The following is a 26963-nucleotide window of genomic DNA, read 5'->3' on the forward strand; positions in this document are numbered from 1 at the left end:
CCAGGGGCTCCAGCTTTGCAGAAACCTCCAGCCTGCTCACTTTCCCTTTGGTCCCTTCACCTCTGTCACCTGGGCTAAGCTCTCTCTCTGGGCCCAGTGCCAACCCTTACTTTAAATATTCATCCTTCCTCCCCGACTCCAGTGTCACTTTGAAAATGATCCCCAGTGTTGCTGAGGAGACATGGGGGTGGAACATAGGGTATGAATGTAGGTTTTTATACACAATGTTCAAATAATAATGTTTAGTATTTATATCTTAAAACCAGATAACAGTTATTTTCAAATGTACGTTAAATACATATAATCTTGGTCATGTCCCAAGCCAGGGTATCCCAAATTGTCCACATGTCAAAATCACTTGAGCAGCTTTAAAAAATATTAGATTCTGAGCCCAAGCCTACAGATTCTGAATCAGTATGGGTGTGTGGGGGGGGCTGGATTTTGGGGGTGGGAAAATGGATTTCTTAAAGATCCCAGGTGATTCAGTTGAGGATCCTCATTCGAGATCTACTGTCTTGAGCCACAAAGAAATAGGTTTCATTTTATCCATTAATTCAACAAATACTTTCTGAGCACCTGCTATCTATCTTGTGTGTGGTGGGGTTGTGGGGGAAGAAGCCAAAAAGCCCATAGGGCACAAGAAAGCAGTGTATAGGTGCCAATATAGGTGCCCCACTCCCCAGCCTCAATCTAAAAACCCACCCAATGCTGATTTCTGCCCTTCTGGTATCTATAGGGTTTATTGCCCCTTCTCTACTCAGGAACAGAGCAAGAATACACATCTAGTAAGGTCTACTAAGCGCCAAGCCATGCGTTAGGGATTTAACTACACATACGATCACATTTAATCCTCACAAAACCCCTGTGTGGTAGCCATTATTACTTGCACATTATTAACGAGGAGGCACAAAGAGTCTGAGGAACTCACTTAAGTTCACGAAGCTAGCAAGGAGCAGGGTCACCCCCCCAAAAAACTGTGTGCTTCTTAAGTCGCACACACAGTTGCACCCTGTGTTAAGCAGGGTCGTCGAATTCTATTTCTTTGTTATTAATCACCGTGCCTAGCATTTAATCATTCAGTCATCCACTCAAAAAACTGATAAACCACCCACTGTGTGCAAGGCACTCAATTGTGGGGGATAAAGAGTGCAGAGTTTAGAAGGGAAACTTGGGCAATTAAACACATAATTCAGAGGCAAGGTGTGAGTGCCTCCCAGGAGAGAGGCAGTAGCAAGTTATCAGAGTTCAGTGGAAAGCGATACCTTCCAGCTTCAGGGACTCAGAATGCCAGAAATCCAGAGGTCCTTGGCAAACATCGAGGTCTTATTTCATCAGAGAGGTGAAGCATCTCACCAAGGTCACACAGCTGGGTGCGCCATAAATACGTGATGAATTGAATGAGATTATTCACTAACTCCAATTACACCTTAACCACTAATAACTTGGCTCCCGCTCCCCAATGGGATTTCCTCCTTGAACATCAGCCTTCCCTCCCCCACTTCCACTGACATCAGCCAATTAGAGAAGGGCAGGTGCTGTGATTGGGGTCATGGTGAGAGGAAGAGATGGAGAGGACCACAGCTCACCCCCCCATCCAAGGCTGAGAAGGAGGTGATCCGCTTCAGGTGCTCACAGCCTCTTGTATGAAGAGTCTAAGAGAAGCTCACCCATATGGAGATAGGGGCAGACCTGGAACTCCAGTTCCCCCAACATGAATGCCCAAGGAGGACAGCTGCTTTGCACACAGCGCTCTCCATGCTCCATGTCAGAAACCAGCAGGCGTGGGGAGAGATGTGGGGCTACACACAGAGAGACATTCAGGCAGACCAGCAAACCTGCAGATCGACACAGACCAGGAGAGGAAAAATACCCCAAGAAACACATATATACCTGAGGATAAACCAGATGCTGCTATACACAGAGACACAAAACTAACTTCCGAGAGAGTCACAGACACCCAGAAAGGTGCAGACAGATATAAAAGGATTCTTGGGCAGAGTCAGATATCTGCTCATTGATTCCACAGAAATGTATTAGACACCTACTCTGTGCAGCCATGGGGAGATAAAGCCAGTCTTTGCCCTCACAGAGCTCATGGTCTGGTGGGAGAGAGGAAGCATGGAAACAGCAATTTCGATACAGTGAGCAAAAACCAGAGATGAAAAGAAGCCCAGAGAAGCACAGAAAGAGCCAGAGAGAGAAAGACACAAAGAGAAACCCAGAAGTGCTGAGAAAGAGGAAGACAGAAGCAAAGACACACAGAGTGCGTAGAGAGCAAGAGGGAGACATCCACAGATGCGCGCACACATGCGAACACACACCAACACCCCTGCTGGGCAAGACTACAGAAGAGGGTCCCTTCTCAGGACTTCCTCCCAGCAGACACCAAGCTTCCTCCTGTGAGGAGGTGGGAGTGGGGCTTGGGGACAGCCAAGCTTTCTCGTCGAGGGGCCCAGCAAGGTCAGGTAGGGGAAGAGCCAGGCCCTGAGGAAGGCAAACAAGGTCTGCAGGTGTGCTGGCAAATGACAGGGAGATGGCAGCTGCTGGGGCTGCTTCCCCTCCCCCAACTGTCCTGGGGGTCCAGGCCAAGGGCCCAGCTCTGCAGATTCTCTCTGATGACTATGCTTGGGTCAGCATCCCCTATTCCAAACCAAGAGCCCTTCGGCTGGCCCAGTGCAGAGTACGGGTCTCTCCTGACCTTAAGAGAGTCCCCAGTCACCTAATCTGGAACCATGCAGTCCTTAGACCTAAAATTCTTTGGGTCTGACTTAAATCCCTCCTACTGCAGCTTAGATTCAATTCCGGTAGTAGAGTACAAGAGCTCAAGGCCAAGGAGCAGGTGTTTCCAGGATGCCCACTTCCTTACCATCACCTGCTCAGGAGCCTGGCCCACCGGAAGTCCCCTACAGTAGCACCCCCTCAGAGAGGCTCTAGGCCCAGCTCCATCACACAGGGAAAAAGAATCCGGGTGGGGGGAATTGCTCAAGATTTCACAGAGGTCCTGACTCCTCAAATCACACCCCTTTCCCCCACAGCATGGAGCCACTGGTTCCTAATAGGAGAGGGGCCCGCCCCTGGGGGACTTGAACACAGCCCACACACAGGGGACTGGAGAGGGTTTGGGTGTGGTCTTGGGGAAGGGAAGAGGAACATGAACCTGCTCTAGCCACCCCACACAACCCCACTCAAGCCCTACGTGCCCACCTAACAGCACACCCAATGAGTCGCCTGTCCTGCGCGGCCCCTCCCACCCCCTGAGCCCTCAGTCACCGGCTTTCCTCCGACTCCTTTTTCACACCCTTTTCCTGTCCATTCAACAAAGATCTGCTGAGGGCCTCCCTCCTGGGTTAAACACTGGGATAGCGGGACAAAAACGACAAAATTCCCTTAAAGAGCTGGTAGGCAAGTGAGGGATGGGTGACGGAGGCTGACCCAAGGCAAATAACCCCACAAAATGCTCCATCAGGACAGACAGGGCTCGATGCGAGGAAGAGGCGGAGCGCAGGGTCTCACCTTCCCGCGCCCGCCCCCCGCCCCCCCCCAGGGCCTCTCCACCGCGCCTCACCCTCGACCCCTTGGCGCTGGCCTCTGCTATCCCGCGCCACCCAGCCTGGGCATCCCTCGGCCCGTGCGCCCCCACCCTTCCAACGCTCCGATTGCCCGCGCACCCCGCGGACCTCTCCCACCCCACCCCGACCCCGACCCTGACCCCAACCCCGACCTGGACCCGGCGCCCGAGCCTCCAGACCCCGCCCGTCCTCCCTCGGCCCCGCGGGCCGCTGAGCTCAGCGGGCTCCAGCTCCCGCGCACCGGCCGCTCCCAGGGGCGCGCGGGCGGGGCCCCCCGAGGCCGAGGCCGTGCACGGCGCACGGGGCCTGCCCCCCGGATGTTAAGTTCAGGGCTGAGACTTAAGGAGCAATTAAGGCTGCCGGGGAAGAAAGAGAAGGCCAAACAGCCTGTTTATTTCCCTCCCTCCACCATCCCCATCACGCACACCTCCTAGTTGGAAGAAAAGAGGGAAAGAGTGAGAGAGAAAAGGGAGAAAAAAACTAAACCAAGCTCACTGCAATTAGGGGAGCCGGCTGGGGAAAAAAGATATGTATTAAATGGATGTTTCTGCACAACAACCCTAGGCTGCCAACATCTCCGGCCTTGTAAGGAGATGACCGTGCCTCGTGTTTACATAGCCGAAATCAGGGGGAATTATGCTGTCATACTGACAACGGTAGGAGGACAATTTTAAAATTACACCGTTCAACACCTTTAATGATTTGTAACAGAAGAGGTGTGGCTACTCCTATTAAATGTGTTGCCAAATCAATAAAAGGGATAATTGGAGTTGTTAGAGCAAATTATAGCAGCGTCTCTTCTGTTGCTGTACAATGTTCCCTTGTAAACTGCTATTACAGGCAGCGCCGTATTTCTCTCTTATTTGGCCGCTTTGTAATGAGTTGGCATTTTGCAGCATAATAGTTCCACTTTCTTTTATGGAGCTCTCACTTTAACTTTTTCTCCTTTGTGCAGCCTATAATTTCCTCGCCCTCCCAGCCTCCCTGCCTGTTTTCAGGGGTGGCCGTGCTGCCTGTCAGCAGCCTCTGGGTGATAAACTATATTATTTCACATTATTTTCAAGGCCTTTTCAATTGGCAGTTGGGTGGGGTGGAGGGGTAGATGGGTCTGAGGGGATGGGGATGTGGAAGGCCGAGAGAGAGGAGACAGGGCCAGGAGGAGAAGTAAAATTCACAGAAATCAAAAGGAAAAGGAAGGAAAGGCAGAAGGCTGACCTTGTTCCCAGGTGCAGGGGGCCTGGCCCTTTAAACACAGGACTTGCCAGAGGGTTCTGAGCTGAGCAGAGACTCTGGCTGGTGGCATAGCTATTGGTGTGAGGGGGTGTGTAGTACTCTGTCAGACCCCAGCTTCACCCTCAGCATCCCAGAACCTCTGCCTCTCCCTGCTCTAGAACAAAACCGATAAACAGCTCAGGAGTAAGGAGCTATTGTTTCTCCCTACCCCCTCACCCACCTTCTCTGCTTGGGCAGAGGCAGGCACGCAGGGCTTAAGCCAGGCCGCAGGAGGAGTGTTGGAGCTGCACCCCTGGAAGAACCTTGGGACTCCCAGATGGATGGGTCTTAGAGGATGGACGAGCCATTCCCATTGCAGACAAAGCCTGAAGCCATCGGGCATTCTGAGGCAGCATGGTCACAGCAGAGGCAGGGAGATGAAGACCGTCACAGGCCTGTTCCTAGGGATGGATTAGGAGTCCAGAAGCCCGACTGCAGGCCTGAAAGTGCCTCCTCACTGCACCTACACGCAGGTCTTGGCCCCCAGCTGGAAAGGACAGCGTCCCGGGGCAGCTCGGGACCAACATTGCTGTGTGTATCATTCAGTTCCTGAGATGGCCATAAAATCCTGGCCCAGACAAACCTCACTCAGTCAGTCCCTGTGTTGGGCTACAGGACAATCAATCCGAATTACCGAGAGGTCTCAATGAGAGACAATTGGAAACGAAACGCCACTTTATTACTTCCACAGAGCTGCCATGCCTGGAATCCATCTGCTGCCAAGGAGCACGGCAGCAAGCCCTGCTCGGATGAGCAGATAAGGCTTGATGGCGAGCAAATAAGATCCATTTGCAATGAGCAGCATCAATTTGCTTGCCAACAATGAGCAAAGTCCTAATTCTCTTTGGTAGGTGCCTTGTGGCCTTTGCAGTGTCCTCTTATTTCCACCCTTCATGGTTCAAGCTAACTTTTTTCCCAAGAGGGCAAATGAAGGTTGATCTGCCTAGGTGCAGCCAGAGGAAGTTTTAGATTATTGAGGTTTGCGCAAATGCTGTTTAGCTAGCGACAGATTTCCAGGTACTTGTCACCAAGCTTCCCAATTTGAGCAATAATCAGTCCCATAACATCCCAGCAAAATTAAAATGTGTAGACAGTCCCATCGCTTCTGCTTTTAGCAGGAGCGGACATTTTTCTTTATACTGGTCTATACTAACAATGCTTCAATTCAACCAATAGCTAACTATCCATCCAACCAATGTTAATGGTCTCTGATATTCTAGGTACTGTACCGAGTGCTGAGGACCCAGTGATGAACAAAACAGACACCATCACTGCCCTCCAGGAGCTGATGTTCTGGTGGGGAGCTGATAACAACAACAAAATAACATGACATAGTAATCCTTACACTAGAATTGTGCAAAAGTGGTGGAAAAGTGCTTTGTCTCATCAGAGGCAGTGGGGGATGGCAGTGGAACGAGCACTGGATAGTCAGGAAACCTGGTTTCTAGCCCCAGGTCTGCAACCCAAAGGCACCTTTCCTCCCTGAGCCTCAGCTTCTGCATTTGTAAACTGAGGACAGGCTTATTCATTCGATAAGTATTTATTGAGGACTCGCTACATGTCGGGCACTACATTAGGCACTGGAGATGTAACAATGAGCAAGACGAGTGGCAGTCTGGCTCCTATGAAGCTTGCAGTTTAGCAGCAGAGACAGACACCAGTCAACAAGTCACATCAGTTATAGAATTACAGAATTTATTGCACCTGGGAAGGAGAAAGACATGAGCTTATTTGTAATAGCCAAAAACTAGAAACAACTCAAATGCCCAGAGGAGGCCAGAGTGGCTGGGGTGCAAGGGGGAGAATGGTCTAGATGAAGCTGGAGAGGTGGGCAGGGGTCCTGGGCAGGTAGGGACAGGTCAAGGATTAGCCCTTGATCCAAAGGGCAAGAGAAAGCCAGGAAGGTTTTAAGCAGGAGAGTAACATGATCCAATTTACATGTTAGGAACACCACTCACTGCAGATGTACTGGGTAGACGGGACTGGGGAGGCCCAAAGCAGAAACAGGAAGGCTGGTTAGGAGTCTTTCCCAGTGGTCTGTGAGAGTGTTAACAGTGGCTTACAATAAACAAATGAAGGGATGCTCAACGTCATTAGTCATCAGAGAAACACAAACTGCAACCACCATGGGATGCTCCTACATGCCCATCAGAATGGCTAAAACTGAAAAGACTGACAATACCAAGAGTTAGGCAGGATGTGAAGCAACTGGAACTCTCATACATTTCTGGTGGGAATGTAAATTAGTACAACCACTTTGGAAAAAATATTTGGTAATATCTATTAAAGTTAAATATAAGTATACCCTATGACCCAGAATAAGGCCTACCAAAAGACATGAGCTTTATTTGTAATAGCGAAGAGCTGAAAACAACCCAAATGTCCAACAACTGTAAAACGGGCAAATAAATTGTCATATATCCACACAATGGAACATTATACAGCAACGAAAAAGAACAGTCTACTGATAGACACCACCTGGATGAATCTCACAGCAGGAGAGAAGACATACTGTATGTTTCTATTAAATGAAGTTCAAAAACAGGTAAAAGAAATCTATAAAGGACAGTGACTAGAATAATTGTTATCCTTGGGAGGGATAATGACTGTGAGGGAGGAGAAGAGAACCTACTATATAGCTGGGAATGTTCTGTATCTCCATCTGGGTGGTGGTTACACTGGTGTAAAAATTCATCAAACTGTACGTTTAGGGTTTGCACACTTTATTAAATATGTTATACTTCAAAAAAGCTTAATAAAAAGAATTGACAATTGCTTGGACTAGGAAGGTGGCAGAGGTGATGAAGAGATGTGGATAGAATAGAGAGGTATTTAAAAGGTAAAATAATGCCTACCTAGCCTGCCTCACCAGAGCGTCCTGAGGATTGAATGAGATAATGTACAGGAAAGGTTGTCACCCTAGTGGCTTTCTAGCTGTGAAAATTCCAACTAAAACAAAAAGAATTCCAGACTCAGAGCTCATTTGTTCTGAACAGCCCCACAACTAACACCAACCTCCCCACACCCAGGAGAAAAGCATAATAAAAGTGTTTGTCTGAAATGTGGGACATCTGGCTTTATAGAAGGTGGAGGTTCAACCAGAAGACCCAGCACCAGCTTGGGGACTGACGAGGCTGGGAGACACCCGGGGCTTCCTGGTAATAAAGAGGCCACTTCCTTTCCAGCAGCAGCATCACCACTAGGGGCTGCCCCCAAGTCCCTCCTTATCCTAATTGCATTGAATCACACCATTTTCATGGGATAACAGGATTTCCATGGGTGACATGGGGGTGCAGCTAAGACTGGATGAGGCTACTGCTAGTGCAATAGGATGAGGGATCCTTAAAGAAAGCCATGGAGAGCTTCCCAAGTGCCCCCCCTCCCCTACACCCATGTGAGGTAGACATTTCTAACAGGTGAGGGCACCAAAGCTCAAAGAGGGGAGCAGGTGGCCCAGCCCGAACTGGTAAGAACAGACTTGAAACTTGAACCAGTGATGGATGGCAACTAGACTTTTGGTGGCAAACATGATGTAATCTATACAAAAGTTGAAATATAATGATGTACACCTGAAATTTACGTGATGTTATAAACCAATGTTACCTAAAGAAGAAGAAAAGCAGATTATCTTTAAAAAAGAAAAGAAAGAAAGAAAGAAACTTGAACCAGACCTTCCAACTGAGTGACATTCTCACCACACTGCAGCTGACCTGCTGGTCTGCTGGGGTTGTCCCTCCTTCCCCCACAGCCCAAGCTCTGACAGCATCACCCATGGCAAAGCCAAATTCACCATCCTTGACAGGAATAGGCTCAAATGCAAAGGGGCACTGGTAAGTGACTTCATTCAGCAGACCCCCCTCTTTTTTATCCCCCGGGGGGCCATTTCATGGCTCACTCATCTTGAAAGTCCCCCCAGGAACAGTGCTGCTCAGGAGACAGTCCACTGGGACACTAATGATGTGGATATGGGCAACCAGTCATATCTGCTCTGAAAGTTTTTCAGGCCAAGATCATTCTTACCATGGTTGATGGTGTGGAATTGTGTCTAAATCAAGTTCCCGTCTGTGAGCGTGATGGGTGCAGAAAGACTCATCTTTGCCTACAAGGGGGCCTTCCAGCCCACCTGCACACACAGGCAGGGAGACCTTCCAGGTGGGGAGAACACCTATCAATTTCCTTAACTTTTGTCTTAGGATGTCAGCCACTCTTTTGGGTTCCAAAGCCTGAGGACCTCCCTGCCCTCAGTGGGTGATTTGAAATTCCAGGCTTCCTTCTGCGTGCTCAGAGGATAGTGCAGCCTCAGAATGTATTTCTCCAGCCCAGAGCAAATGCCTAGCTAAGGGCAGTGAGTAAAAGTCTCAGTCCAAAGACTCAAAGTGTAAGATAAAACTTTATTTTTCTTTAATGCAATTTAATTCCCATTCAGAGTCCTCATTCCACTGGCAGTCTCAGGCATTCCTGGATTTTCCAGCTCTTGCCCTTTCCCTAGACTTACTTCTAAGTTACAGCGGCTCATGTAGTGCTGAGGCTGAGGGGGTACCATGCGATCCACCGTGTTATCTGTTCACCCAGTCACCCTTAAGAGGACTCTCTTTCTTGCTCAAGTAGCATCTTCGGTTCTGTGCTCTTCCAGGCCAGGAGGGAAGGCATATTAGTGATTCTGCTCTTCTTCTCTGGGCCTGGGATTCTCCACGAAGCCATCTACATGCCAGCTGCCTGGATTCACCTCTCAGCCATGTCCTCTTGGCTCTCGGGGGTCTGCCAGGGCTCAGGCCTCACCCTCTGAGGTCCAGCAAAGTCTGAACTCTCAACCTGGAAACACTGCCCATTCCCCCGAGGGCCTGAGGCTTTGAAGACCAAAGCCCGAAAGCCTTCCTGATTTCCACTTTCCCCCCTGCCCATCCCTCCATTGAGGCCATGGTACTGAGGGGTGGAGGGAGGGGAAGTTATGAGGGGAGAAAAAATCAATAAACATTTCAAAAATATGCCACCACGGAAGTGATATTTAGGAGTACCTTTATTCAACAATAAAGATTTATTGAACACCTAGAATATGCCAAGCACTACGCTAGGGTGAAGAAAGAAAAGACCCAATGTGCTAAGTAGGAGCCAGTGATGTACAGGAAAACACAGACTCCGGCTTCACACCGCCTGGGTTCTAATCACGGCTGTCGCTCCAGGCCTGTGCCCACGCAGGTTCCATAACCTCTCTAACTTCAGTTTCTTCATCCATAAAATGGACTTAACACATGGTTTAAATGCAGTAATATTTATATATTTTTAAAGTGTCTAGTACAACACTTGGCACACAGTAGGTGCCTAATAAATGTTGTCTGTATGCAAAGAAGCTGCGAGAGTTCAGAGGAGAACTGGGTGGGTGCCAGGCAACATGAAAGCAAAAAGGAAACATTCAATGACTTTTTTTTACTTTAAAAATATACTTAAGTACAGAGAAAAAAGAAAACAGTCAACCATAGTCTCACCACCCAGAATTAACCACTATGAGAATCTTGGCACATCTGGGCATCTTGACCCATATTTTTTCTTCTAAAGTAAGATCACTCTATTGTTTTTGCAAGCATTATCCATCCTCATTATAAAGAGTTCAAACAATGACGAAAAATTCCAACCTGAGAGCAAACAAATTCACCCCAAATCCCACCACTTGGGTCATCGATGGATTTTAAGCCTGTGGAACGTGGGGGTAATGATGGGGTCTGTGTATTAGAAAGACCACAGCCTGCTGGGTGGAGAGAGTCAGGATGCAGACCAGAAAGGAGGCAGGACGTATCCTAACGATGAGGACCCACCCTAAGGTGGTGGCAGTGGGAGAGAAGAGGACCGGCTGGATTTGACAGACAGCTGGCGCAGACGCTCCCATGGGCATTCTAAACTCTTATCTTGCTTCCAGCTAAATCCCTAGAAAGCCACACACCTGGCCCACATTAGGTTAGCCCCCGTAGGATCGCTTTCACTGAGTCTGAGCTTGCACACTGTCCCCTCAGCTTTTATTGAGGGCGGATACAAGAAACAGCCACATGAAGATCAGGGCTGCACCTGCTGTAAACATGTGGTGGAAGGCTTTGCCCATGACGCTGCTCCGAGGCCCTGAGCAATGCCTTGGATGATGCCTGCTGTCTGAATGTAGTACCAGGGAACAGTTTGTCTCTCTCGACAAAAAGTGGCATATTTTTTTCTCCCAGATAGTGCAAATGATGTAATCCAATCTATTTCCCTTTTTGCCCTGGTTGCCAAGAAGCTCAGAGCGTAATTTCATGTTACATCAGCTCTATGCCTATCTATACACCTTTACCTCTTCATTGCTTTTCCATTTTAATTTCAATAACTTTGTTGCAAATGTATCTTTTGAGAAAATCCTTTATGAAATAAGAACTCCTACCTCAGAGGCCGGTGGACAATAGATATTCAATAAGTGTTTGATGACTGAATGAAGTAGCAAATAAAAAAAGCCAAATTTTAATTCTTCTTGGTAGCCAGGCAGGGTGATTCAGAGGCAGACACCTCCAGTGGCCATGGGCACAGCCCACAGGAAATGATGGAGCATTTAAGGAATTAATAGGGAATTAATAGAACAGTCTCTTCTGGACTGAGCAAACATGACTTTTGCCCTCCAGGAGCCTAAGTACTATTCAGGAGATACTGAACCAGTGAAGGGAAGAAACAAAATGTGGTATGAGTGTGTGTGTGTGTGTATGTGCGTGTGTGTGTGTGTGTATGTGTATGATCTTCTGAATTATCCTTTGCAACAATTACCCTCTGCCTATCAAATTCCTACCCATCCTTCAGCATGGAAGGCAGGTCATCTCTGAATTGCCCTGGCCCATGATTATAACCATAACCTGTTGCATGTACGTTGTGCTTTACAAACTGCATGCACATACAACCTCTCACTCAATTCTTGCAACAACCCTGTGAAGTGAGTGGATTAGCACTGTCCTATTTCACAACTGAAAAAAGTTGGGGCTCTCGAGCTGCACTGTCCTCTATGGTAAGCCACTAGCCATATGAATGTACTGAACACTTGAAATTTGGCTAGTCCACATTGAGATATGCTCTAAGTGCAAAATACACAACAGATTCCAAAGACAGGACAAAAAATGTAAAATATCTCATTAATAATTTTTATGTTGATTACATGTTGACATGATAGTCTCTTGGTTATATTGAGTTAAATAAAATATACTCAAAATTAATTTCACTTGTTTCTTTTTACTTTTTAAAATGTGGCTACTACTAACTGTGGCATACAACGCTGCTCTAGATCACAGGTGGCAACATTTTCTGTAAAACCAGATAGTCAACACTTAAGGCTTTGTGGGCCATATGGTCTCTGTCACAACTACTTGACTGTGCCATTCTAGTGCAAAAGCAGCCACAGATGATAGTAAACAAATGGGCGTGGCTGGGCTCCAATTATTTCACTTACAAAAACAGTCAGCATGGCTGGCCCTGTGGCTTAGCGGTTAAGTGCACGCGCTCCGCTACTGGCGGCCCGGGTTCGGACCCCAGGTGCGCACCGACGCACCGCTTCCCCGGCCATGCTGAGGCCATGTCCCACATACAGCAACTAGAAGGATGTGCAGCTATGACATACAACTATCTACTGGGGCTTTGGGAGAAAAAATAAATAAATAAAATTTAAAACAAAAACAAAAACAGTCAGCAGGCTGAGCAGTGGTTTGCTGACTCCCGCTCTAGAACAAAAGAGAAGCAGCATGGTGCCAGAGCTCAGGATTGGGAGTAAGAGAGGTTTGGATCCTAGCTCTGCCTGTGGTCAGCTGTGTAATTGTGGGTAGGTTAGTTAAGTACGCTGAGCCTCAGTTTCTTTGTCGAAAAAATGGAGATAAGTCCAATAGAAAGTGGGCAAAAAACATGGATGGACAATTCATGGCCGAATACAAATGGCTGAGAGGCATAGAATATATGTTTAACCCCACTGCAAGAGACAATGATGATGAAGACAATAATGAGACACATTTACCTCCCAGCTGAAAAGTTTTTTTGAAATTATAAAGTGTACACTTAAATGTATGTCTCCTACATGGTTAGTGGGATGTAAATCGATATAATCCTTCTAGAAAGCAATTTGGCAATATGGATCAAAAACCTTTAAAAATTTATACTCTTTGACCCAGTAATTCCACTTCAAGGAATCTATCCTAAGGAAATAATCAGAGATGTGGACAGAGATTTATGTACAAAGATGTTCATTGTAGCATTATTTATAATAGTGAGAAATTGGAAGCAACCTATACATCCAGCAATTGGAATAATGGTTAAATAAATTTTGACATATCAATTTGATCAATACTGAGCAAACATAAAATTGTGTGTAAAATACTTAACACAGGGAAATGTGCCCTTTATGACATCGAGTGGGAAAAGGGGTACTAGACTGTATACACTATGCTCTGCTAAGAGTGGGGCTAGGAAGCTCATGTGTTTGCATAGAAAAAAAAAATGGCACCAGTATGTTGTCAAGTGTGATCTCAGGGTGGAGTGATTATGTCTGATATCTGTTTTCTTTATAATTGTCTGTTTTCCAATGTTCTTCATTTAGAAGATATTACTTTTATACTCAGAAAAATAGTATTATAAAACCTTAAGTCCTCAACCCAATCAAAAAATGGGCAAAGCATATGCATAGATGAGATGTAAAAAGAGCAAAGAAGATAGAAAAAACAGCAAATAAATACAAAGGTCCCCAATCTTAGTAGTAAATGGGGAAATAAAAACAAAAGAGATTTTTTTTCATATATCAGCTAAGCAAAAATGGAAAAAGAGATGTATAACAGCCATTAACAGCAAGGATATAAGGTAATGGGGTCCTCTCATACGCTTAGGGGGAGCATACAGCCCTTTTGGAGGACAGTTTGGCAACCACTATAACATTTTACAGGCACATTCTGTTCCATTCAGCAATTGCACTTCTAGCTATTGAGCATGCATGCATAAAAGACCTGTATTAGAATGTTCAGGGAAGCATTGCTCATTGCATTCAGTACCGAAAAATTGGAAACAACCCACATGTCCATCATTGGGAGCTTTATGGTGAATCCATTCTGTGGAATATTAGGTAGAAGTTAAAAGAATGAAATAGATCTGCATATACTGACATCAAATGAGAAAAAAAAAGCAAGCTACAGAACAATACAACAGAACGACCACATTCATGGGAAAAAAAACCCCATATATATATGTATATATATATATATGGTTCTGGGGAAATTCTACCTTATAGCTCATTGAGGGGAGGAGAGAAAGAGGGAGTGTGGTTAGGGTGGAGGGGGGCAACAGGGGGCTTCTCCCTTTGATTCCACAAGCTTCTTTCTCATTATTGAGCTTTGGGTTAACAGCTCCAGCTCTGGAGACAGACAGCCTGGGCTATATCCTGGCTCCACCACTTATCGTGTGACTTTGTTGCTTAACCTCCTCAAAACCTCAGGTTCTGCATCTGTAAAATGGGGACCATGATGGTACCCACCTCACAAGGTTGTTGAGAAAACAAAATGAGGTGATGCAGATCAAGCACTTACCACAGAGCCTGGCACATAGTAGGCCCTCGAATGTGAACTCCCATTCTTAGAACCATCATGATGAGAAACATGGCACTAAGAAACTTTCATTAAATACCTGGCAAAGGTAAAAATTTTAAAAGGGCCCACAAATTTATATACACCTAAACAGGACTGAGGATCCCAAACTGGCAAGGGAGCCATGGAATGGCAGGCAGCAGGCACACAGCAGGTTACAAGCTTACGAGCTTCTCCTCTGGAGTCAGCCCATCTTGTTCCAATCCAGAAGCTTCCACTTGCTGGGTGTGCAAGTTCTCTGCACCTTCACTTCTCTGCCCCTCAGTTTCCTTATCTACAGACCAGTGGGTAATAACAGTACCTGTCTTGTGAGGTTATGAGGATAAAACGAGTTTATATGCGATAATGTTTTTGAAAAGTGCCTGACCTGGAGTAAGCATTAACTCTCCTGGTCGTTGCTATTGACAGTATTATTAGTAGCTCAGTAATAGTACCGGTACCTCAACTGCTACTGTTCCTGAATGTCTGATCTCCCCTAAGTGGCCTCCAGGCTCATCCAGGGCAGTGACGACATCTCATTCTTGTGAGACCCTCCCCGGTGCCTGACAGAGAGTAGGCACTTACGTACCTGCAAGATATCTATCACGGCTTTACTCTGACATATCATTTTAAAAACAGAGCAGGAGGCAGCCTGAGGGAATGGGAGGAACAGGAGCTTCTGAGCAGGGTGGCCTTGAAACCCAATCCTGGCTCTCCCCACCTGGGTGACCTCAGGCTGGTCCGTCATTGACTGAATCTCCCTGATCCTCAGGCTCCTCACCAGTGAGATGGTTTAATAATAGTGTACACCTCATAAGGTCATTGAGAACAACAACACAGGGAATGCATGGGACACCCCCAGCCCTTAAGAGGTGCCCGATAACGTTGGCTCTTTAATGCTACTCTCTAGGCTGGCTTCACAGGAACGACAAAGGCAAATGCTTGGTAAGCCTTCTTGGGTGTTTGGACCATAATTCAACACTACTGCACACCTATTCACAGTGGGCCACAACTCAGACCAAGTGCCCAAGAGGAAACAGCCACTTGGGATGCAGAATTTGCAAACCTGTGGAGGGTAGTAACTGCATAGAGGTTGGGTTGTACAAACATAGGTGGGTGGGAGTGGGTGGAATCTAAATAATAATAATAATAATGATAACAATAGCAATAGTGTCTGTGCTGGGCACTGAGCTAAACACCTTACATGTATTAACTTTATTCTTTACAGCATTCCTACAAAGTTTCACTCCCAATATAATTACCTCCAATTTATAGATGGGGAAACTGAGTCTGAAAGCAGTGAAGAAACTCTCCCAAGGTCACAGAGTAGGAAGTGGCAAAGCAAGTACCCGAACCCAGCCCATCTGTTTCTAGGATTCCAACTCTTAACTTATCCCCTTGTAGGGAGATAGGGCACGAGTGTGCGTGCGCGCACACACACACACACACTCTGGCCTCAGTGTCACCTGTGGGCATGGATGGGTGCATCTGCAGAGCCTCAGTAGTGTTCACCCTCACTTTGTCTTCTTTGGTGGAGGAAAAGGGGCATCACGCAGCACATCTAGGCAGAGCTGAGGCCCTGAACCCCAGCATCTAGGCTCCTGATTCAACAGGAGCAGCCTTTGTCCTGCCTCAGCACACACAAGTATCTACAGCAATAATAATGTCTATATCTTTCTGAATGATTAAACAGTAAAAAAAATTACACGAAAACAAAAATAAAGGCTCCAAGAGATGGGGAGCCAGGAGTCAGGTGTTCAGGATCACAGACTAGTCAAGGCAGAGAAGACCCAGCTGTGCTGCCCTCTTGGGGCCGGCAGATGGCGGGGCAAGGGCAGGAGGCCAGGGACAGAAAGGTCTAAGCAAGCTTCACCCTCTCAAGACCTGGAGCACACACAGGCCCAAGGAGCATCTTGGCACTGGGCACCCTGGACCACCCCTCACCCAGGCAGTGATGGGCTGTCCAGTTGTCTAATGTTTTGTTTCTTTCTTTCAGGATGGACAGGGTCTCAGTTCTAGACATGAGGGTGGTTGGTGTCATGACAGAGATGAGAAAACGTGGCCAGAGAGACCCATTCCTCACTCCCCTCACTTAATCACCAGTAGCTGTGCTTTGTGATTGAGCAAGGGGTCTACGTGAGAATTTGATGTGTGTGAGCAAGAGGAACAATGTGGAACCGAGTGACTAAGCCAGCCCACGTGTGTGCTCAAGGCCACATGGCAGTGTGCAAGTGTCTGAGTACAAGCACCCATCTGACAGTTGCAAAGGGAAGCTAAACACTCTCCATGTAACCTTATTCTAGGCCTGAGAGTCCGGGTTTTGTTTTCAGAGTGTGAGAAGGAGTCAAGTGGTGAAACTGTGCCCACATTCAATTGTGCAAGATGCAGCAAGGGATAGCTCAGAAGTGTCACCAGGGGTGTGTGTCGTTGGGCGACCAAGCCAGCCGGGAGAGGCCACTGCTCCTCTCCCTCCTAATCAAACCTCCTGGCACTGACAGAGGTGAATTGGGGGTGGAGAGATCTGCCTCACCATTATCTCTGCTCTTGTGGCACCTTCTCCTCCCTCCCCTCCTCCCTCGCTCTCTCCCTCTTCCTCCCTCCCTCCCTCCATCCCAGCTTTGCTCCCGCCTATGAAAAATCAGCAAATAAAAAGTTACATTAACCCCACCCTGACCTCGCCGACATAATACACTGCAGGCTGATGCGCTGCCTTTGGAGGCTCGCTGAGAACCTGTCACTCTCCAATGTCCCGAGCACAGCCTGGGGAGCATTTACCGGATAATTAATATATTAAATGCATGAAAAATAGTTACACAGACTTCCCCTCCCCACCCAGGGAAGGGGGGTGGGATGCAAAAAAGACAGATTCAGGCTGTATACCATCAATATAAAAGCATCCCCCGAATAGCCGTCATAAAAACTGTTCATAATTTTATAGCTTCATTCCTGTTGGAGCACCATAAAGGCAAGTCATATTTTTTACACTCAGGATGCCCCATAAAAAAAAAAAAAAAAGGAGCAAGCGAGAAAACGAGAACTTGGCAGGAGGCTCTTTTACTCTCACCTGAGGGTGAGGGACAAGAAGGCGCCCCCACGTTTGTCCTCGCTCACCCCCTTCTTCCACACTTTCCTTGGCCTGGCCATGAATTTTGATGAGTCCATCAGAATAAATATTAATTGGATGACTCTAGTACTTTTTATTTGGCTTTTTTTTTTTCTTTTTGCTGGTTCCATATTTGCCTCTTATGAGGATGGAGGCAGGGATGGAGATGGGTATCTCTCTGGTCCAGGTCCCTCAACCCCTTTACCTGTCTTCTGAGGGGTTGGGGTATGAGGAGTGAAATGATGGGGATCGGGTTGGACCACCTAGATCTGTTAAGGTTGAGGTGCAGAAAGGAGCAGGGGCCATGAACTTGTCTCTTGTGGGAGATGCTAAGGGCCCCAAACCACGTGGTGGAGAGAGAGGGAGGAGGAGGAGCTGGCACAGAGTAACTGGAGTGCCCCAATCTCCTGACCTTAAGTTGGAATGAGATGAGCCCCTCAGGGTCCCTCGCAGAAGCCGGGTGTTCCTGTACAAGACTCCCATAAGACTCTCACGCAGACAGTTCCAGATTGGGGGAGGGAAGCATTTAACATCAGATACAGACCCAAGCCTGACCCCGACACCGTGAGCAGGGCAGCCAGGACTCAGAAAGAGGCTGTTCCTCTCCTAGTCAGCCGTGCAGTGTCCCAAGAAGACATCAGTAGTAACCTGACCTCTTTGCAGCGACAACCCCCCCCCACACACCCCTAGGCTTTCAGAGAGGCTTGTCCCACTCCTGCTGACCCCAGGGGGAAGCCTTGACCCCCTTCCTAACCCTGGAGTGGAAGAGGAGGTAGTTGAAGCGTCCTCCTTTCTCGTGGGATCAGGCGTGGGCCCAGCGGCAGCGCAGGAGGGAGATGCTGACGCGCACTCCCGACGCCTCTGTGAGCGGCTGCGGACGCATGGGGGAGACAGACACTCGCGCAGAGACGCGCGAGGGAGGCTCCCCATCGCCTCTCACACACCCTGGCCGCCTGCCCCTAAAACCTGCAGTCCCTGTGGACGAAGAGACACGCAGAAGGGCCGGGCAGCTGGATGCCAGGTCTGCGCCTGGGCGGGAAAGCCGTGCATGCCCGCTGTGTGGCCGCTGACCGTGGTGCTGAAAAGGAAGATTTCCACGAACTGAGGAAAAAGGGTGGCCAGCCTTCCAGCCTGGCCTTACAGATCCAGCGTAGCACGCCCAACCTCCCCCCATCCCCCACCCCCACCCCCACCCCCGCATCTGCCACTTTGATGGACTTGGGTTGATTTCTCCCCAGCAAAACTAAATGTTTTGTGTCTCCCTTTCTTTGGGGTTTCTGCAGTTTGCCTGCCTTTATTCGCCCCGCCATCCCTGTCAGGGTTGAAGCTGCCTCAGAATGGGTACTATGTCTCTTCAATAAGACTGGAGGACCTGTCATTGCAGAAAAGACTTCCCCCTGATCATACTGTCACTCCCTGAGGCCAAGGGATCTGCCTCCCGCAGCAGTCTGGGGGCTCCCTGAGGGCAGTTTCTGGTATCTCCCATCAGAGGGGCCTTCTTTAGGCTGTTACTCTCGCCAGACTGAAATCTCTTCAAGACATCTTTTTTGTCTCCCCCATTAGACTGGGATTTTACTATACCAGAGTTATACATCTCTCACCAGATTTAGAGCTCCCCAGAGCAAGAATTGTCTCCACCATCAAACTGAGAGCCCCCCCCCCCCGCAAAAAACAGAGGGTGTCTCGCCTCTATCAGACTTGGATTTCCACAAGCACAGGGGCGTAGTTTCCCCAACCGGATTAGAAGCCCTCCACCCTGACCAGAAGCTGGGTTTTTCCCATTGGACTGGAATGCTTCCCGGACCAGGGGCTGGAACTCTCTCTTAAGACTGGGGACCCCTTACAGTAGGCAGTATAACTCCTCCCTAAGACTGGGGGCCCCTCAAGGGCAGAAGTTCCCCCACTACACTGGAAGCTCCCACACATCAGACTTCCCCAGGGCCTGGGATGTGTGTTCTTTGTTCAACCCTGCACCAAGGAGAGGTGCATGATTCCTGCTATGGTTGAGTCTCACTGCACCGTCTGTGAACTGGACAAAAGAGACTAATATTATCAGCCCCTTCCAGGTGCCTGCCATGGCCCCAGGCCATTCGCACCCATTATCTCATGACCTCACCACCATCCTGCATGGCAGATATCCTTATCCCCTTTCTGCATATGAGATGAGACTGACACCCAGTAGTCCAGCACCAACTCCCTTACCCCCAGTCCTGGCCTCCCCCTATCCCTCCCTTCTGCCATGCTCCTGCCCAACCCTGCTGATCTATTCCTATAAAAGCAGCCATGCGGACCAACTCAGGGCCATAATCTCAGGACTTGAAAAAAATCAGGCTTCAAGCAAAGAAGAAGCTGTACACCCTCTCCTTGAGTATTCAGGACTGTGGGCAGTGGGGGGGCTGGGCCTGCAGGTAACCAGAGGACTCATATTCTCTCCAGAAGCCCCTGTTAGCTCTGTGATTCTGCATGCACTGGGAAATGGGGGTGGTGAATGGAGGAAAGGAGGGTCACTGGGGTACTCTTTGTAAATCAGATATTCTGATTCCACTTTTCCTTTTTTTTCCTAAATGAAAACCTAAGCCCTCCTCCTCCTTCTCATACCCCACAGTGTCTCAACATGTTGGGGTGAGAGCAGCTATTAGCATCTCTGTATTATACATTGTTTTCTCTGTGTGTGTGAGTCTGTGTGTGTGTGTGTGTGTGTGTGTAATAAAAACAGGTCCACCTCTTATTCTAGACCAGAACTAAAAATGGGGGGTGAGGGGTAAGCATCCTCCTCCCCAAATGGAAAAGCCTCAACTAATTTGAAAAATATTTAAGAAACTCTGGGTCGTCATCCACTCGCCTCTCCCTGCTCCATAATTACACTGCAGTGCCTGATATTTTCATGGGACATTAAACCAGGAGTCAGGTGATGGGTTCCTTCCGTCTACGCCTATCCGTTAGCCGCCAGGCCCCCGCGGACCTTGACATTATTAATAGTCCTATTCATTAAGTATTACTCTTGTAGAATGAGTAGCATAATATTGGCCTGGAGATAGGAACAGGCAGAAGGAATAAGTCAAATTAATTTTCCGGAGCAAACGCCCCGGTTCTGTAAATGACATTCTGTACTGTTAGCATTTTAAATGTGGCACAAATGGCAGGAGACACAATTTGAAAGCAAAATACTAGAAGACATGGCTCAGGGTGGAACGTGGCAGCAGGAAAATCTAAGAGCGTCAGGGACCTGGGGGTGGGAGTATCTGGCCCATGTAGTGATGGGAAGAGGAGGATTTATTTTAATGGGCATTTATTTAAAATGCAGTTGAGGGAGGAGGAAGGTAGAAGGGCAGGTAGTGAAGTCTGTGTGTGTGACAGTGTGTGAGTGTGTGGAGGAGAGTCTTGTGGAATAGGAAGGAAGAATCAATCACAGTTTTCCTTCCCCCTCTCCTCTCCCAAGGGGATGTACTAGGGTTGGAGCTGAGGGCTTTCTGCCACTTACTCCCCCAGTGGGATGTTTTTCACCTCTTCCAAGCCTTTCTGACCAGGTCTAGGGAAAGCTAACTCATGCATTCTTACTTAATGTGAGATCTAGTAGGCAAGAACACTCCCTCATTCACTCAATGCTCCATCTATCTGTTCAACAATACATGCCAATTCTGGGATAAACCCTAGATTTGGGTTACATTGTAGAAAGCAGGGAACACACAGATCGGTTAGTCAAGATCCCATACACTCTAGAACTTAGAGTCCAGTGGTTGAGCCAGGAGGAGCCCAGGTAACTGTGGTACAATGCAGTTTGTAATAAGGGCAATGAGGGAGGGAAATATAAAAGCTGTAGAGTGTTCAAGACAGACAGACCCCATTCCATTAGAGGACACTTGTTTGAGGTGATGACATTTAATCTAGGCTTTGAAGGGTGGGCACAACATGAACATGAAATAATGGAGAAGGGCAATTCAGATGAAGGGAGCACAAGAAACCGGGACTGGAGGTATCTAAGGGCTACATGATTGAGGGACAGTGGGCTGTTGTCCAGGACAGAAGGCTTGGAAAAGTTCATCATTAGCAATGAGGTTGGGAAGGCCACTCTCAAAGAGTCCTGTGTGTCAGGCATCCAAAAGTACAGAAGCTATTCTGAGAAGACGATACCTTCTCTGCAGTCCACACTCCTGCTTCATTCTCCCCAAGACACAAGGGCAGGGGCTTGCAGGGAGCAGGGGAAGAGCACTGTAGACTGCAGCCCATACCTTGGATGGTTTCTGGGCCCATACCACTGCATCCCAGTCAGAGGCTAGGCAAACAAATAGCCTGGTTGGAAATAAGGTTGTACCTCAACAAAGTTAGGCTCTAGGCAAGTAAAAAGATGAATGTCCACTCATGCGTGCCTACTATTCCCACTAGGAAGCCAGAGCAGGGCTCTATTTAATACTCACTTGCCAGTGGGCTTTTTTGAGTCCAGCACTCATCACTACCTACTTAGGTACTCTCAAGTGTTTCAAACATCCCAAGAAGGCAGGCAGAGCCTTCATCCTAGCATCCTCCCTGGAACTGGGTTTCTATATGTCTGTATTCCTGTCCTCCTTACTCCATCTTCATCCAAGGTTCAGAAGGCTTTTTTCTCCTTCTCTTTGGGGAAGGCAATATCTGAACTTACCTGGATCCTGACTAAGACCTAAGACCATTCAGGCCCTGAAGGAACAAAATCCCTGAGGTACAGACCTTAGAATCTATCCTTAAGGAACCTGAATAGCAGATATAAATACACAAACAACTTGATGCATTGCAGTCTATGACAGGGGCCTCGAGGGAGGCCCATTTAAAATGTTAAATCAACAATAGCTATCACTTACATAACAATTACTATATGCTAGACACTGTCCTAAGTACTTTTACATATAGTGACTCTTTTTTTTTTTTTTAAAGATTTTATTTATTTTATTTTTTCCCTCCAAAGCCCCAGTAGATAGCTGTATGTCATAGCTGCACATCCTTCTAGTTGCTGTATGTGGGACTCGGCCTCAGGATGGACGGAGAAGTGGTGCCTCGATGCGCACCCGGGATCCGAACCCGGGCCACCAGCATTGCAGCGCGCGCACTTAACCACCAAGCCACAGGGCCGGCCCATATAGTGACTCTTTTAATCCCTACATCCACCTTATGAGATCAGTACTGTTATTATCCTCATTTTGTAGATGAGAAAACTGAAGCACAAAGGGGTTAACTTGTCCAAAGCTTCACCAGTAATAAGTGGCAGGCTCAGGATTTAAATCCAAGCAGCTTGGCCCCAGAGTCCATGCTCTTAATTCCAATAGGTTAGCCAGGGCCTAGGGGACTCAGGGCCAGGGAGGCAGTCTGGAAGGTTCTTGGGATCAGAAAACCCACATGTGTTAGCACCTTGGACAGGGCCAAGTGACCAAACAAAGAATACATTTTCCCCAAGTCCAGGGAAAGAGATGCTGTCTTAGGTCCACCAGGTCCATGTTTGACTCTAGCCTGTACAGGACAGAGAGCTGCAGAGCCAGGATGCTGACTCTTCATTGTCACTGGTCCTGACACAGCCCGGTTCATGCTACCATGAAAAAGGAGGAGATGCAATGGGAATAGCAGTGGGTTGGGAGTCAGGAGCCCAGTACATCCCTACGAATCTTGGAGAAGTCATGTCCTCTGTGAGCCTCAATTCCTAATCTGTGAAGTGAAGAACTTAAACCAGGTGCTTTCCAAGGTATTTCCCAGCTCTGACACTATACTGAAGTGATTCTCAACTTTGGATGCACATTCGAGTCACCTGGGTAGCTTTTTAAACATACCAACTCTTGGGCCACACCTCAGGCTAATTGAATCAGAATCTCTTGAGATATAATCCCAAGACACTGGCATTTTAAAAACCTACCCATGTGATTCTAATGTGCATTCATAGTCTACAGAACCCAGGTGCATTGAAGAACTGAGGCTGCACTCTCATTCTAGCCTAATCAGAGATCAGAAACTGGCAATGAGGGCCATGGTTGAAAGGCTGCAGGGAAGTGATTTACAGGTAAAAAGACCATACCAGTGGACCCAAGAGTCCCAGAGTTAGCCCCGGGGTTTACAGAAAAGCAGCCTCTCAAAAATGACTGATTAGAATCAAACCACGGTTCTATGGACAAGACTCCAAGCTAGTAACCACATAGGGTCTCTTGGGACAGTGGGTCTGGCTCACCCTTCTTACTCCTGGCATTCCAGACCCTTAATGCGTAGTATCTCCCCTGGTTTTTTGGAGGTGTCTCCCTCCATAAACTCCTACCAGAGAACTGAGGTTCCCACTCCCTCTGGACCCCATTGGGGTACCACATCTTTAGGGAGGAGGACCTCTTCCACCCAACCCAGAGGAAGAGCCACATCTTCCCCCCACAGAACTGAATAAATACATTTAGTACCGCCTTCGCCTTTTTTTCCCCAATTTAGTATTGTTTAATATGCATTTAATCAGGCCATTCGGTATTACAGCGGCTATGTAGCGTGACTCCCCCTGCGGGCACGGGGGGAGGGCGTTATAGGCCATTAGGCTAAAGTAATATGTATGAGGAGTCACTTTTCCCCAGGGCGCAGTAACTATTTTTGCTCCCCAGTCGTCCCCATTAAATCATTAAACCTCATGACTATACTTTCTGAACTCTACCATGATCTTTAAAAAGCCAAGCATTAAAGGGCAGCTGTCACCCTCCACCGCCCAGGCCTCGGCCGCTTTATGTATTCACAGCATTAAGTCCTTTGTCAGTCTATACATCATTGGTGCGGGGGTAGGGGGAATAAAGAGGTGGTTACAGCGCTTGAGGAGCGCTTGGGGAGGGCCCAAGAGATCTGGTGATGGACCCCTCCCTAGGAGAAGGCGGGTTACGCAGAGCTGACTAGCAAGAGCGGCGAGGGCAAGAGAGTCTAGGAACTGTCCGTGGTGCTGAAGTCCTGTCCCACAGGTGGACATTATCCTCTCTCTCCCTCGCTCACCAATTATAGTTGGCTTTCTCAACTGGCAAGAGTCATTTCATAACCAAATATTTCCTGAAAATACCTATTTTTTCCCTCGATAGTGGGTATGATACTGCCCAAGGAAAGTTGTGGAGTAGTGGAAAGATCTGTGGATTAGGATTTGAAAAGCTGCTAACTGGCACAATTTGGATAAGTCTGAGCATCAGTTTCTTCAGTGGAAAACGGTGCTGATAATGCCAATCACACAGAGTTCTCAGGTTTAAATGATATTATGTTTGTTAAAGCTATTTGCAAACCACAAACACTGCACATATAATAATATATTAATGTGTTCATGATAAATATTAATTGATAATAATTTTGTTTTTATTATTTAGTAAATATTTATTTTATAGTGTTACTACTATTTATTGTTGTTGTTGATGGGTCTTACTCAAAAACAATTTCCCAGGAACTTCCTTCTCCCCTAGGAAATTTCCCCCCACAAGGATGCAAAAGAAGACTACTACCAGTAGAAAAAGAGAGGTAGCATGTTTTTATTTTATTTACTTCCTATGAATTGAAGTGGAGAGGATCCTTGAGTCCCTTCTCCCAAGACTCGGTCCTAACCCTGTAGGGTACCTGTTCAACCCTAATCCCAACCCTACAACCTCACCCCTGACACACAGGTGCTTTTCTCACTCTGCGTCCCCATGTCGGCCTCGCCATCAAAAAGCTGGGCAGGGAAGGGTTAAGCATCTCAGCAAGCCCCAACAGGGTCCTCCTCACAGGCTGGGAAACAATGGAGCCATCAGTCTATATTTGACCTTTGCTCCCACAGCATTTATGACTTATTCCTCTCCTCCACAGCCTTCTGCGATTCAGCCTTCAATCTCCCACCCCTTGCCAGAGCCCTCCCCCAATGCCCTCCCCAGCCTCTTAGGCCTCCCACCATGCCCCCTTTCTCTCCTTCTTTCCTCATCTCTCCCAGAATCCTTCCTGTCTCATTTACCATTCACTTGTATTTCCTCCTCCCCATTCCCTCTTCATGCTGTTCATCCCAACTTCCATTTCTCTCTCCTTTTCTTTCTTTCTTGCATTTTCTCCTCCTTCTCCCCTTACCATACTAATTTAACAGTTGGCATGCTAGATTTGGGTGAGGGATTTTGGAAAATCTCGGCTTGCCCTCTTCTCTCCCTCTAAGATCCCTCTTTGCTCATCCTCCATCCCCTGACACCATTGTGTCCAAAAGTGGTCATGAGTTGGCACAGTGAAAGTGGGAATGGGGAAGGTGCTGCATCCATTCATGAGATGTGGGTCTCAAGGGGTGGGGGTAATACCACCCAGACCAGAGCAAAGATGAATGGAGAATTAATGGAGTCTTATCAAAGAGGAGGAACTCCAGTGTGTAGAAACAGGAAAAGAGCACACTTTCTGAGTATCAGAAAGAACCAGATTCCAGTCCTAGGTCATCCACCTACAAACTGAGTGACCTTGGGCAAGCCCTTTAGCCTCTTTGAGCTTCTTCCTGCCCTGTAAAATGGGAGTTAATAATGCCTGCCTTGACCTGGCTTGCAAGGTTGTTGTAAGGATCAAGAAATATAAAGAGCGTAAAACTGTGTTGTAAACTGTAGAGGGCTGTATAAATACAAGGAGTGTGTATTATTTTTTTCTTGGAGTCTCATCTGGCTTCCCTGCCCCCATCCCCTGTCCCCCCCACCCCTACCCCTGCAGCAGAATGGAGGAAGCAATGATCCCACGCACCTGCACAGCACCTTCCAATTTAAAAAACACTTTGACAGTTTTTTCACTTTTAAAACAGGCTTATGGATGGAGGACACATATCATCAGCCCCATTTTATAGACGTGGGCACTAAGGCTTAATTAAGCAGGTTTGAAGTGATTGGTCCACTGCCACAACACTAGTAACTAATAAAACCAAGACTCAAGGCTAAGTTTTCAGCCTCCAGGTTCAGTGCTCTTTCCACCATCCTCTGTGGCTTCTCACTTGCCCTCAAGTCCCCCAGGCTGGAGGGCACCTGTCTCACCAGCCTGTTAACCTCCTTGCGTTGTCTGTTTACATGCCCACCTTCCTCCAGCAATGGTGAGTTCCTTGAAGGGAGAGAACAGGTCTGGTGGGCACTTAGTGAAATTGTTTGTCAAGTGAATGAATGAATGAATGAGTGCCCCTCCCCACCCTATCACACAGTGTTGTCCCTGGGTGCAGGGGTATGTCCTAGAAGGTGAATTGCAACGTGGCCCTCTTCTTCACAACTCCGGAGGAATGCTGCATAGCCACAGAGTGGGCTCTGGTCTCTGGCATGAGAGTCTCTCTGGGGAAGGGGTCCAGCCCACCCCCCCCCACACACACACACACATTGCTCAGCCCCCGCCCCTAGCCCTGTGACAGCAGCCTCTGTAATGAATGACTCTGCAGTGGGGCCCAGCAAAAGGACAGGAGGGCACGAGACAAATCATAGCTGCCAGGCGCTAATCTTC

Source organism: Ceratotherium simum, chromosome 16, assembly GCF_057802395.1.
Source record: "Ceratotherium simum simum isolate JZ-2026a chromosome 16, ASM5780239v1, whole genome shotgun sequence".
NCBI lineage: Eukaryota > Metazoa > Chordata > Mammalia > Perissodactyla > Rhinocerotidae > Ceratotherium > Ceratotherium simum.